Source organism: Mercenaria mercenaria, chromosome 2, assembly GCF_021730395.1.
Source record: "Mercenaria mercenaria strain notata chromosome 2, MADL_Memer_1, whole genome shotgun sequence".
Classification (NCBI taxonomy): domain Eukaryota; kingdom Metazoa; phylum Mollusca; class Bivalvia; order Venerida; family Veneridae; genus Mercenaria; species Mercenaria mercenaria.
This window is the reverse complement of record NC_069362.1, coordinates 31,734,654-31,746,723: the sequence shown is the minus strand read 5'-3', so window position 1 is coordinate 31,746,723 and position 12,070 is coordinate 31,734,654.

The window sequence follows — 12,070 nt, the reverse complement described above, 5'->3', positions numbered from 1 at the left end:
ATGACTGTATCTTTATGAAACTTAGTCAGAATGTTAATCTTGATAATCTTTAGGTCATGTTCGAACCTGGGTCATGTCAGGTCAAAAACTATGTCACCGGGTCAAATCAAAGGAAAAGCTTGTTAACACTGTAGAGGCCACATTTATGACTGTATCATTATGAAACTTGGTCAAAATGGTAGTCTTGATATTCTCTAGGTCCAGTTTGAATCTGGGTCATGTAGGATCAAAAACTAGGTCACCATGTCAAATCAAAGGAAAAGCTTGTTAACACTCTAGAGGTCACAATTTTTGCCCAATCTTAAGGAAACTTGGTCAGAATGTTACCCTCAATAAAATCTTGGACGAGTTTGATATTGGGTCATCTGGGGTTAAAAACTAGGTCACCAGGTCAAATCAGAGGAAAAGCTTGTTAAAACTCTAGAGGATACATTTTTGGCCCAATCTTAATGAAACTTGGTCAGAATGTTACCCTCAATAAAGTCTTGGACGAGTTTGATATTGGGTCATCTGGGATCAAAAACTAGGTCACCAGGTCAAATCAAAGGAAAAGCTTGTTAACACTATAGAGGCCATATTTATGACTGTATCTTCATGAACCTTGGTCAGAATGTTAATCTTGATGATCTCAAGGTCTAGTTTGATTCTGGGTCATGTGGGATTGAAAACTAGGTCACCAGGTCAAATCAAAGGAAAAGATAGTTTACACTGTAGAGGCCACATTTATGACCACATCTTAATGAAACTTGGTCAGAATGTTAGTCTTGAGGCTGTTTAGGTCAAGTTTGAATCTGGGTCAGGTGGGGTCAAAAACTAGGTCATTAGGTCAAATCAAAGGAAAAGCTTGTTATCACTCTAGAGGCCACATTTCTGACTGTATCTTTATGAAACTTGGTCAGAATGTTAATCTTGATAATCTTTAGGTCATGTTCGAACCTGGTTCATGTCAGGTCAAAAACTGTCACCGGGTCAAATCAAAGGAAAAGCTTGTTAATACTGTAGAGGCCACATTTATGACTGTATCATTATGAAACTTGGTCAAAATGGTAGTCTTGATATTCTCTAGGTCCAGTTTGAATCTGGGTCATGTAGGATCAAAAACTAGGTCACCAGGTCAAATCAAAGGAAAAGCTAGTTTACACTGTAGAGACCACATTTATGACCATATCTTAATGAAACTAGGTCAGAATGTTAATGTTGATGATCTATAGGTCAGATTCAAATCTGGGTCAGGTGGGGTCAAAAACTAGGTCACTAGGTCAAATCAAAGGAAAAGCTTGTTAACACCCTAGAGGCCACATTTATGACTGTATCTTCATGAAACTTGGTCAGAGTGGTAATCTTGATGATTTCAAGGTCCAGTTTGAATCTGGGTCATATCGGGTCCAAAAATAGGTCACTAGGTCAAATAAAAAGAAAAGCTGGTTTACACTTTAGAGGTCACATTTATACCATATCTTAATGAAACTTGGTCAGAATGTTAATCATGGTGGTCTTTAGGTCAGTAGGTCAGGTGAGCGATACAGGGCCTTCATGGCCCTCTTGTTTTATTTTGCATCTTCTGAAAAAGGGCACAAAATACTTTTTGTTGACTATTTAAAGGAAATGTATAGTCAAAATGTTTGTCTTATACTTAAAACTATAATGAAGTACACTTGATACAACATTGCATGTAGATATCTCAAACTGAGCTCAGAGACCTCGAGGATGTTGTGATCAGCCTTCATCTGTCATTGGCCATCTGTTGTCTTTCAACAAATTTTCAAGTTTGAGACCTGTTTAGGAACTATAGAATAATGGTTTTACATCTGCCCACCATTACATCAGTCAGTCTTACCACATTTCAATGTCTGTTCCATAAAATTCTGGGATTTAAATCTCCATGAAGCTTGGACAGAATGTATATGGCTACAAGATCTTGGAAGTTTGACCGGCAATACTGCTGTAGTGGTACTAACAGTCATGGCCCTTTTATTTGTCAGAATAGTTGTTTAATAAATAAGACCTTCCTGTGATTTATTGTCAGATTTACTATGGTTCAGAGTTTAGTTGCACAGGATTTGAAACCCCAGAGTGTTCATTACCCAAGCATCTGCATCTGCGCAGGGTCACTCAAATTCATTTTTGAAAGACCCTGATCTGCGCAATGAAACATGGTATATCTCAGGATAAACTACAAGAAGGCCTTATATATTTTCATTTTTACATGATCATTGAAATAAACTTGACATCATGCGCAATTTTGGAAACCATAATGTGCCATCACAGATCTTTTGTCAACCATTGTTTATTTAAGAAATAATATATCCCAAAGAGTGATTTGTTATTAAATAAAATCATTGTTTGTAGTTTAGATGGGAAGAAATTATATCATTAGGACATAGCCCGCGTGATACAATAATACGCATCTAGTCAACAGTGATTTTATTTAAGAGCAATTTTCTTTTTCAGATGCATTATTTTGATTCTGATAACACAAGTATTTCAAGAGTTATGACCCTTGAAATAGTCAAAAATTGTAATTATGCCCCGCTTCAAAGAAGCTAGGGTACATGACTTTGCACTTGTCGGTCAGATGGGTATGTTGGTCATAATCGGCTTGTCTGTCTGTTGGTAGAGCGAATGGTTTTCACCCAATAACTTGAGAACCACTTGACCCAGAACATTTAAACTTCATAGCATGATTGGGCTTACAAAGTAGATGACCTCTATTGTCAGTAGGTCAAAGGTCAAGGTCACAGGGGCCTGAACCTTGAAAGCAGTTTCTGCTCAATAACTTGAGAACCACTTGTTCCAGTATCGTCACCATTAGTAATACGATTGGGCTTATAAAGTAGAAACCCCTAATGCTTTGGGAGTTAGTGGGTTAAGGTCATAGTGAACACTGGACTGAAAATAGAAAAACCTATCATTGGGGCCTACATGTTTTACCAACTGATCTTGTTAGCTCACTTGAGCCAAAGGCTCATGGTGAGGTTTTGTGACCGCTCAATGTCTGTCGTGCGTCGTCCGTCATCCGTCCGTCAACATTTTCTAAAAAAATCTTCTTCTTGAAAACCACTGGGCAGAATTACACCAAACTTCATAGGAATGATCCTTGGGTGGTCCCCTTTCAAAATTGTTCAAAGAATTGAATTCCACAAGGAGCTCTGGTTGCCATGGCAACCGAAAGGAAAAATTTTAAAAATCTTCTTGTCCAAAACAGCAAGGCCTAGAGCCTTGATATTTGGCATATGGCATCATCTAATGATCCTCTAAGAAATTTGTTCAAATTATGCCCCTGTGGTGAAAAGAGGCCCAGCCCCGTGGGTCCCAAGTTTTGCATAGACTTATGTAGGAAAAAACTTGAAAAATCTTCTTTTCTAAAACCACAAGACAGCCTATGATATTTGGTATGTAGCATTGCCTTGTGGTCTTCTACCAAAATTGTTCAAATTATTACACCGGAATGAAAAGAGGCCCTGCCCTGGGGGTTCTCAAGTTTTACATAGACATATAGGAAATTTTTTAAAAAATCTTCTTGTCTGAAATTGCAAGGCCCAGGCTTTTGATATTTGGTATGTTGCATTGCCTTGTTGTCATCTACCAAAATAGTTCAAATTATGCCCCTTGGGTGAAAAGAGGCCCTGCCCCGGGGGGTCTCAAGTTTTACATAGACTTACATGTATATAGGAAAAAACTTTAAAAATCTTCTTGCCTGAAACTGCAAGGCATAGGCTTTTGATATTTGGTATATTGCCTTGTCTAGTGTTCCTCTACCAAAAATGTTCAAATTATGCCCCAGGGGTGAAAAGAGGCCCTGCCCTGGGGGTCCCAAGTTTAACATAGACGTATATAGATAAAAGATTAAAAATCTTCTTGTCCTAAAGTTCAAGGCCTAGGCCTTTGATATTTGGTTTGTAGCATTGCCTAGTGGATCTCTTGTAAGATTGTTCAAATTATACCCCTGGGGTGAAAAGAGGCCCTGCCCTGGGGTCACTTGTTATATGAGTTATATAGGAAAAAGTACTTGAAAATTATTAGATCATAGTTCCTAGACTGTTTAATTATAATTACCTGATGACCGCAAGTGATTAGGGATCACCTGTCTGTGACCTTGACCTGCTGACCTACTTTCTTGATTTTTAAGATACAGCCTTGAAATTATGATGACATGTACAGTTTTGCACACTGATCTTAAAACTGACTTTCAGTGACAATGAATGTTACCTACTGACCTACTTTCTTTATATTTTAGCATCAGTTTGCCATTTGAAACAGGCGGCTCATATTACTCAGGTGAGCGATCCAGGGTCATATCCTCTTGTTTTTCACAGTGTTCATTCATTTTGAGACTACATTTCTCGAGAAACATTGATAAAACAACATAGAATGTTGTTGGACATAAAATCTTATACAAATTGGATAATGTGCAACACTGCTTCTTTAAAAGCAGAGTTATTTCTCTTGAATAAGTCAAAATTGTCTTATTTCCTTTTGTTAATATATTTTAGCAATCTTCATGAAAGTTACAAACCATATGCTTTCATACAAGTGTAAGAATGGGCAAGAGTGTGCAAAAAGAACCACTAGAATTATGGCCCTTGACTTAATCAAAACTACCATAATATTTGTTATTGTTAACACACTACAAGCCATGTTATAAGCAGGAGCTCAATGATAATGTAGTTTGGTGAAGATGTAAAAATGAGATCTCAGATATGTTAATAATGCGGAAAATAATGATTTTGGCTATGTCATGGACCCCAGTTGTGGTGCTGTGGAGGTGTCGTGACTATTATGTGGCTGGATTTGATAGAAATTATATCAAATATAAAATAATTAACTTATTAGTTACTAAATACAAACATGCAATATAGTAATATAAAGCACATATCAAAGCTGTCTTGTTTATTTATTACATGTATATTCATAAAAATTTGCACTAAAATCAAGACAATTCATGTGCAAACTTGTGTTACTGTTTTTAGCAAGATCAACAGTTTTCATTGAAACTTACTAACTGTATAGGCACGTAACAGGCCATTTTGCTGGCCTTTTATAATAATGACATGTTTTTTAAAAGAGCCATTGTAAGGTATACATATCAAATTTGATTTACGACTCAAATGTTGTACATACAGTAGGTGGGCATTGAAATGCATCATTAATTTTCAAAGGAAATCTCTGTATTTGATGTCATTTGAGCATGGCAAATAAAAGTTCTATTTTAAAAGTAATTGAATAAGGTGCGATGGTTCTCAATAGAATAATGAATACATTATCTCACTACAGTGCAAGTTAATGTATTTTATGGTGATCTTATGTAGCACAGGCTTTTGTTGAGCTCCAGTTTTGTACTTGGTCCACTGTGGGAAATTGTTGTACAATCACATAATAATAGTAGAAGTTAAAGTGAAACACAAAACTGGTAGAAATGATACAAAAATATTTTGTAGATAGATAGATAGTGTATGAACAAACAGTATGTGTCTCGTCCCCTTAGAGGTCTTCCATGGTCTGAGACTTGGAGTTGATTCCACAGGCGACTACTGGGAGGGAAGAAGGAGCCCTTACAGAAAAAAAAAGTCTGTGGTGAATGGTTTGTGAATGATTGGTTAATAGAAAGTGAATGAAGTTTGGACCATTAACTTTTCATTGACTTTTTACATGCATATGATCTGTGAACTGTCTGCGGTGATTGAGCTGCGAACATTCTGCAGTGAATGATCTGCGATGTCTGCGGTGAATGAACTGTAAACAGTCTGCGGTGAATGAGCTGCAAGTCTGCAGAAAGCTTTCATCTTGTAGGGCAGAATGTCGAGCCCGCCAGTGGTCTGTCAAGTGTGACCTTGACCTTGCACCTAGGGACCTGATTCTTGCGCTTGACACTCCATCACATAATGGTGAACATTCATGCCAAAATACATCAAAATCCAATCATGCATGAAGAAGAAATGCTCCGGACAAACTTCAGTTTGACCTTTGACCTCCAACTGTGACCTTGACCTTTGAGATAGGAACATGGGGTTTGTGCATGACACACCTTATCATTGAGGTTAACATTAGTGCAAAATATAAACATGATTGGTCCATGCATGTCAAAATTATGGTCCGGAAAAATATTGAATGCTTGCACGCACGGACACACATACACCAAAGCGCCATAAGTGGTGACTATATCGTGCTCAATGCAAGTGGGCTCCACGATAAGCTAGTGAATTAGCTGGAAACTTGTATTTACATGCACAAAAAATCAAAGTCATGGAAACTGATGACAAAAATAAGTCTGCATCTGTTTAGAATTACATGAATCAAATAAATTGAAAAAAATATATCACATTTTACTTTTGACATGCCTTGTGTATATCATAGACAATTAAAAAAGCACTTACTGTAGCAGATACCATGCTATTCACATAAATCTGCTGTGTTCTGCATGGTCCAGAATTTCAAACTATACAAACCATTTTGCCGCCAAAGCTATTTTATTTACAAATCATGAAATTCAAGTTTCTCCGGTGAATAGAAAGTGAATTAATGATACAATATTTAAAATACCAAGTCCTGCAGTGAATAAGAAGCGAACACTGAAGTCTGCAGTGAATAGAATGTTAAAAAAAAAGTTTGATTGCCAATCATTAACCGGATGCGGTGAATGAACAGCGAACTGCTGCTGTGAATAACTCCATTAACTTTCTATTAACTTTTCATCCACCGGAAAAGGCTTGTTCTGTAAGGGAGGAGTGATGATAGACAGAAAGGCGGAACATACCGGAGAGGATGTCCTCTATGGGTGTATGTACCTGCTCTGAGCTGTTTGTCCACTAGCCGATAGTTTATGCTTTTTCAAGAGTGGACAGCTTGGCTTGGCTTTGGCTGCGGCCAGAGTTAAAATTTGAGGGATGTTGCATAAGTAATCCAACTTGCAAAATAAGTCAGATAATGTTTCTACATTTTACGTAAATCATATTTCAAATGAAAGGTCAGAATCTTAGCCTTTTGGTGATGTTTATTTATGTCGATAGTGCAACAGATTCGCACAATAACTATGTAAAAAGACCACATACTCTATTAGTAGAGTGGGGTATATATATGTTTTTTTCTTGTGAACACGATAGAGACCACATTTTGCAATTAATTTTAATCAGACTTGCACACAACTTGTATTGGCATAATATCTCGGTTCCTTTCGAAAACTGGCCAGATCCCATCATGGGTTCCAGAGTTATGGCCCCTTAAAAGGCCAAAATTTGCTATTTTTTGCCTGTGAACACGATAGAGACCACATTTTGCAATCAACTTTAATCAAACTTGCACACAACCTGTCTTGGCATAATATCTCGGTTCATTTTGAAAACTGGCCAGATCCTCTCGTGTTCCAGAGTTATTGGCCCTTAAAGGGCCAAAACTTGCTATTTTTGGCTTGTGAACATGATAGAGACCACATTTTGCAATTAACTTTAATCAAACTTGCACACAACTTGTATTGGCATAATATCTCGGTTCCTTTCAAAAACTGGCTATATCCCATCATGGGTTCCAGAGTTATGGCCCCTTTAAAGGCTAAAATTTGTTATTTTTGGCTTGTGAATATGATAGAGACCACATTTTGTAATCAACTTTAATCAAACTTGCACACAACTTGTATTGGCATAATATCTCAGTTCCTTTCGAAAACTGGCCAGATTCCAGAAAGGGTTCCAGAGTTATGGCCCCTTAAATGGCCAAAATTTGCTATTTTGGCTTTTGCAGCCATATAGAGACTTCATTTATGGTTTGATTTGATACAAACTTGCAAAATATCTTCAACAACAATAAATCTTTTGAAATGATTATCTTGATGATTTCTAGGTCTGGATCGAAACTGGGTCACTAGGTCTGGATCGAAACTGGGTCATGTCAGGTCAAAAACTTGGTCATCAGGTCAAATCAAAGGAAAAGCTTGTTAACAACCTAGAGGTCACATTTATGAACCTATCTTCATGTAACTTGGTCAGAATGTGTGTCTTGATGATTTCTAGGCCATATTCGAAACTGGGTCATATTGGGTCAAAAACTAGGTCACTCGGTCAAATCAAAGGAAAAGCTTGTTAATGCTCTTGAAGCCATATTTATGACCCTATCTTCATGAAACATGGTCATAATGTTTATCTTGATGATTTCTAGGCTAAGTTTGAAACTGGGTCATATGGGGTCAAAAACTAGGTCAACTGCTCAAATCAAAGGAAAAGCTTGTTAACACTCCTGTTCATTTGATGTGCATGAAACTTGGTCAGAATGTTTGTGTGCATGAAATATTGGATGAATTTTTATCTGGGTCATGTAGGGTCAAAAACTAGGTCACCAGGTCAAATCAAAGAATAAGCTTGTTTTCACTCAAGAGGCCACGTTTTTGGTCCAATCTTACTGAAAATGTTTCAGAATATTTGTCTCCATGAAATCACTAGGTAAAACATGTTTACACTAGCTGTTATTCTGTGTTACTCAGGTGAGCGACTTAGGGACCTCTTGTCTTGTGATGCATTTTCCTGAACAGACTTTTACAAAATGTGTTATCAATTTTTAGCTCACCTGAGCACGAAGTGCTCTAGGTGAGCTTTTGTGATCGCCCTGTGTCCGTCGTCCGTCGTCGTCTGTCGTCAACAATTTGACTGTTAACACTCTAGAGGTCACAATTTTAGCCCAATCTTAATGAAACTTGGTTAGAATGTTACCCTCATCCAATCTTGAACGAGTTTGATATTGGGTCATCTGGAGTCAAAAACTAGGTCACCAGGTCAAATCAAAGGAAAAGCTTGTGAACACTCTAGAGCCACATTCATGGTTTAACCATGATATATCTCTATGAAACTTAATCAGAATGTTTGTCTTGATGACCTCTAGGTCAAGTTTGAATCTGGATCATGTGGGATCAAAAACTAGGTTACCAGGTCAAAAAATCAAAGGAAAAACTTGTTTACACTCTAGAGGTCACATTTATGACTGTATCTTCATGACTTTTGGTCAGAATGTTAACCTTGATGATCTTTAGGTCAAATTCGAATCTGGGTCATGTGGGGGTCAAAACTAGGTCAGTAGGTCAAATCAAAGGAAAAGCTTGTTAACAATCTAGAGGCCACATTTATGATTGTATCTTCATGAAACTTGGTCAGAATGTTAATCTTTATGATCTTTATGTCACATTCGAATCTGGGTCAGGTGGGGTCAAAAATTAGGTCACTAGGTCAAATCAAAGGAAAAGCTAGTTATCCCTTTAGAGGCCACCTTTATGACCATATCTTAATGAAACTTGGTCAGAATGTTAATTTTGATGATCTGATCTTTAGGTCCATAGGTCAGGTGAGTGATACAGAGCCTTCAGAGTCCTCTTGTTATTGAGATACTTTGTTACAGCTTACCCAAGTACTGGCTTGACCATCATTGCGTAACACTGCTTTCATACCATGTGTCAGTTGGTTCCATCTGAGGAATGTGAGACTTGCATTCTTGACAGGGGTTAATGTGGGGTGTCTATGAATGGTCAGAAACTGTTACTCCTTAGTATCGCCACGTTTTGGCCTCTATGATGTTAATAGCAGATGGGGTAGACTTCCCTGGATTACTTTTCCATGGAAATGTGCATAACTTTGCATTTCTTTCTCATCTTTAAACATCCCGTCAGTTATAAGCCTTGAAGAAAAATTCCCTACGCCCGCGTTGTATAATTCCACAGGCATGTAACATTTTCGTCGTGTTTAAATAGATAAAAAGTATTGACTTGTGTTTGCATAGTACCTTTCTATGAAAATACGTGGCCCGGCTTAATTCATCGTGTTCAAGTCAACAGAAGGGAAGCCTATATAAATCGTGACGGTCTTTGGTAGTTAGTCACAACCGACGTTGAACACTTGTTGGGGCATTTCTGTACCGTCAAAGCACCATACGAAATATTTCTGTTTTTAATGGCATTATTTCAAATTATGCTTTATATAACCTTTTAAACTGACAGCAAAACTACAAAATGTACTAAACCTGGGTTATAAAATGAAACTGAAGTTCTGGCATGACGCTTTTGCGTATTTCTTTATGTCGTTTAGTCTTCAAAATAATTATGTCATTTTTATTTTATGAAACAAGCATGTTTGCATTTCAGCTTTTTTGCGCAGGAATTTTCAGTACAGAGTTAAACAAACAGAAAATTCTACCTTTTTAGCATTTTCCCAACGCAAATTTGGTTGTGCCTTGCATCCGAGCTTAATCGAATAAAAGATTGATTTTCAAACAAGCGTTCTTAGATATATCTGCCAGAACCAATTCGTCACGCATTCCAAAGGCTTAATAATGATATTCTGTCGAAGATATAGCCTGCATGGAAGATTATTTATTACAAAATTAAATATTCATGTGTTGTGGGTATACAAATATGTCTCATCAGTCATTATTACCCTTTTTCGTGTCACAGACTGTCAATTTTATCGTCCTGTAAATGCTGAATGTCGATTTTACTTCAATTAAGATCAATCCTTCTGTAAAAGGTTTTGATATATTCACATGATATGATGTATTCCTCCGCTAATTAGTTTGTTTACAATCAGTTCGTAGCTGTACAATTGATTTATCTGGAAGCTATTATAAAGCCGTATGGAATAGCTGCATTTTATCGGAAGAGATTTGAACTTGATATGCTGAAGTCTACTGGTAACAGTTATCCTTCAACTCCTGTTGGCGCTTCCGGACGTTTCTCTCCATCAAAAACTGGCACGAGCATGGCGTTAAATGAGCGGCAGTGGACGGATATGATACTGCTACGATGAAGGCTTTATAGGACTGAATAGGAGAATGGCAGGACTCACTGGTGCACAAAAATATTTCCCCATGCTTCCCAAAATTGTACATGATCTTGTTAATTATGCATTGTTCCGTTCATGTCGGTATACGTTACTGAGCCAAGAGTTGTACTTTAGGATAACGGGAATATTGATTATCTCTAAAAATTCTTTTTTTAATATTTACAAATTTTCCACAAAATATCAAGTGTTAAATAAATGTTAGTAGTTTAAAGGACTTAAACATTAATTTCTAAGCTGTTTTGTCATGTTTGTCTCCTTTTGGAACTGTACAAGCGAAGTGGTCCTAATATTAACCGTAGTTTGTCTTTGCTATAAAATTTATTGACACAGGACTTATGAACTAGTTGAGTGGCTTATAGTCAGATTCAAAATAAATTTTCTGCAGGAGTTGTACATGTATTTATTGCAGATCGAATTTACTGAAAAAGTTATAAAGTAAATAGCTGCTTTTGTATGCATACAGAAACAATATGACAAAACTAATTTAGTGAAAAACGGAGGAATATGGTTTTGTTGTTGTCCTGAGTGTCCCTCCGACCGTCCGTCCTTCAGCAGCCAGTCAAATTGAGTTGATATTTAGTTTTAGTGTAGCTGCTTTCAGGCAAGTATTGTGAAAGTCAGATTTGTATGACCAGAGTTATTGTCCCAGATTTTGGTTAGAAACGAATATTTTGCTGATATCTCTGCCAAACTATACAAGCTTATGTAATGTACATCATAATATATAAATGTTGATGTTAACAGAAGGTTTGGTATCAGTAAATGGTCTCGACATATCAACTCCAGAATTGAATGGAAGCAGCATCTTTTGTCTATAGCTTAATCTTTACGTTACATCCAGCTAATGACCATTTTTACTTGTATGTATAAATGTTTGTATTTGCTTGATAACTTAAAAACTGCAATTAGTGTCCATCTTGTTTCTGCATACTAACAACATACTAACAATGGTAAGTCACTTCAGCTTGATATTCTGTCTTGATATTTGGTGCGAATGGTTATATTCACTTATATCTGTTGTCCTTCCATTGCCATATCGTGGTAATGGTGAGCGAACTCAGCCTAGTATGACTAGAGTTATTGTCCCTGACTTGGTTTAAATTATCGGCAGCTGATACATGTGATAGTTTAGTTGAACTAAACATTCTTTAGTAGATTCTATATGGAAATGTTTGTATTTGCTCGAGTTTTTCATCTTTACATCGGGTCGGAATCTACATAGTAACACCAGGGTTATTGTCCGTTAGTTATGTATGTCC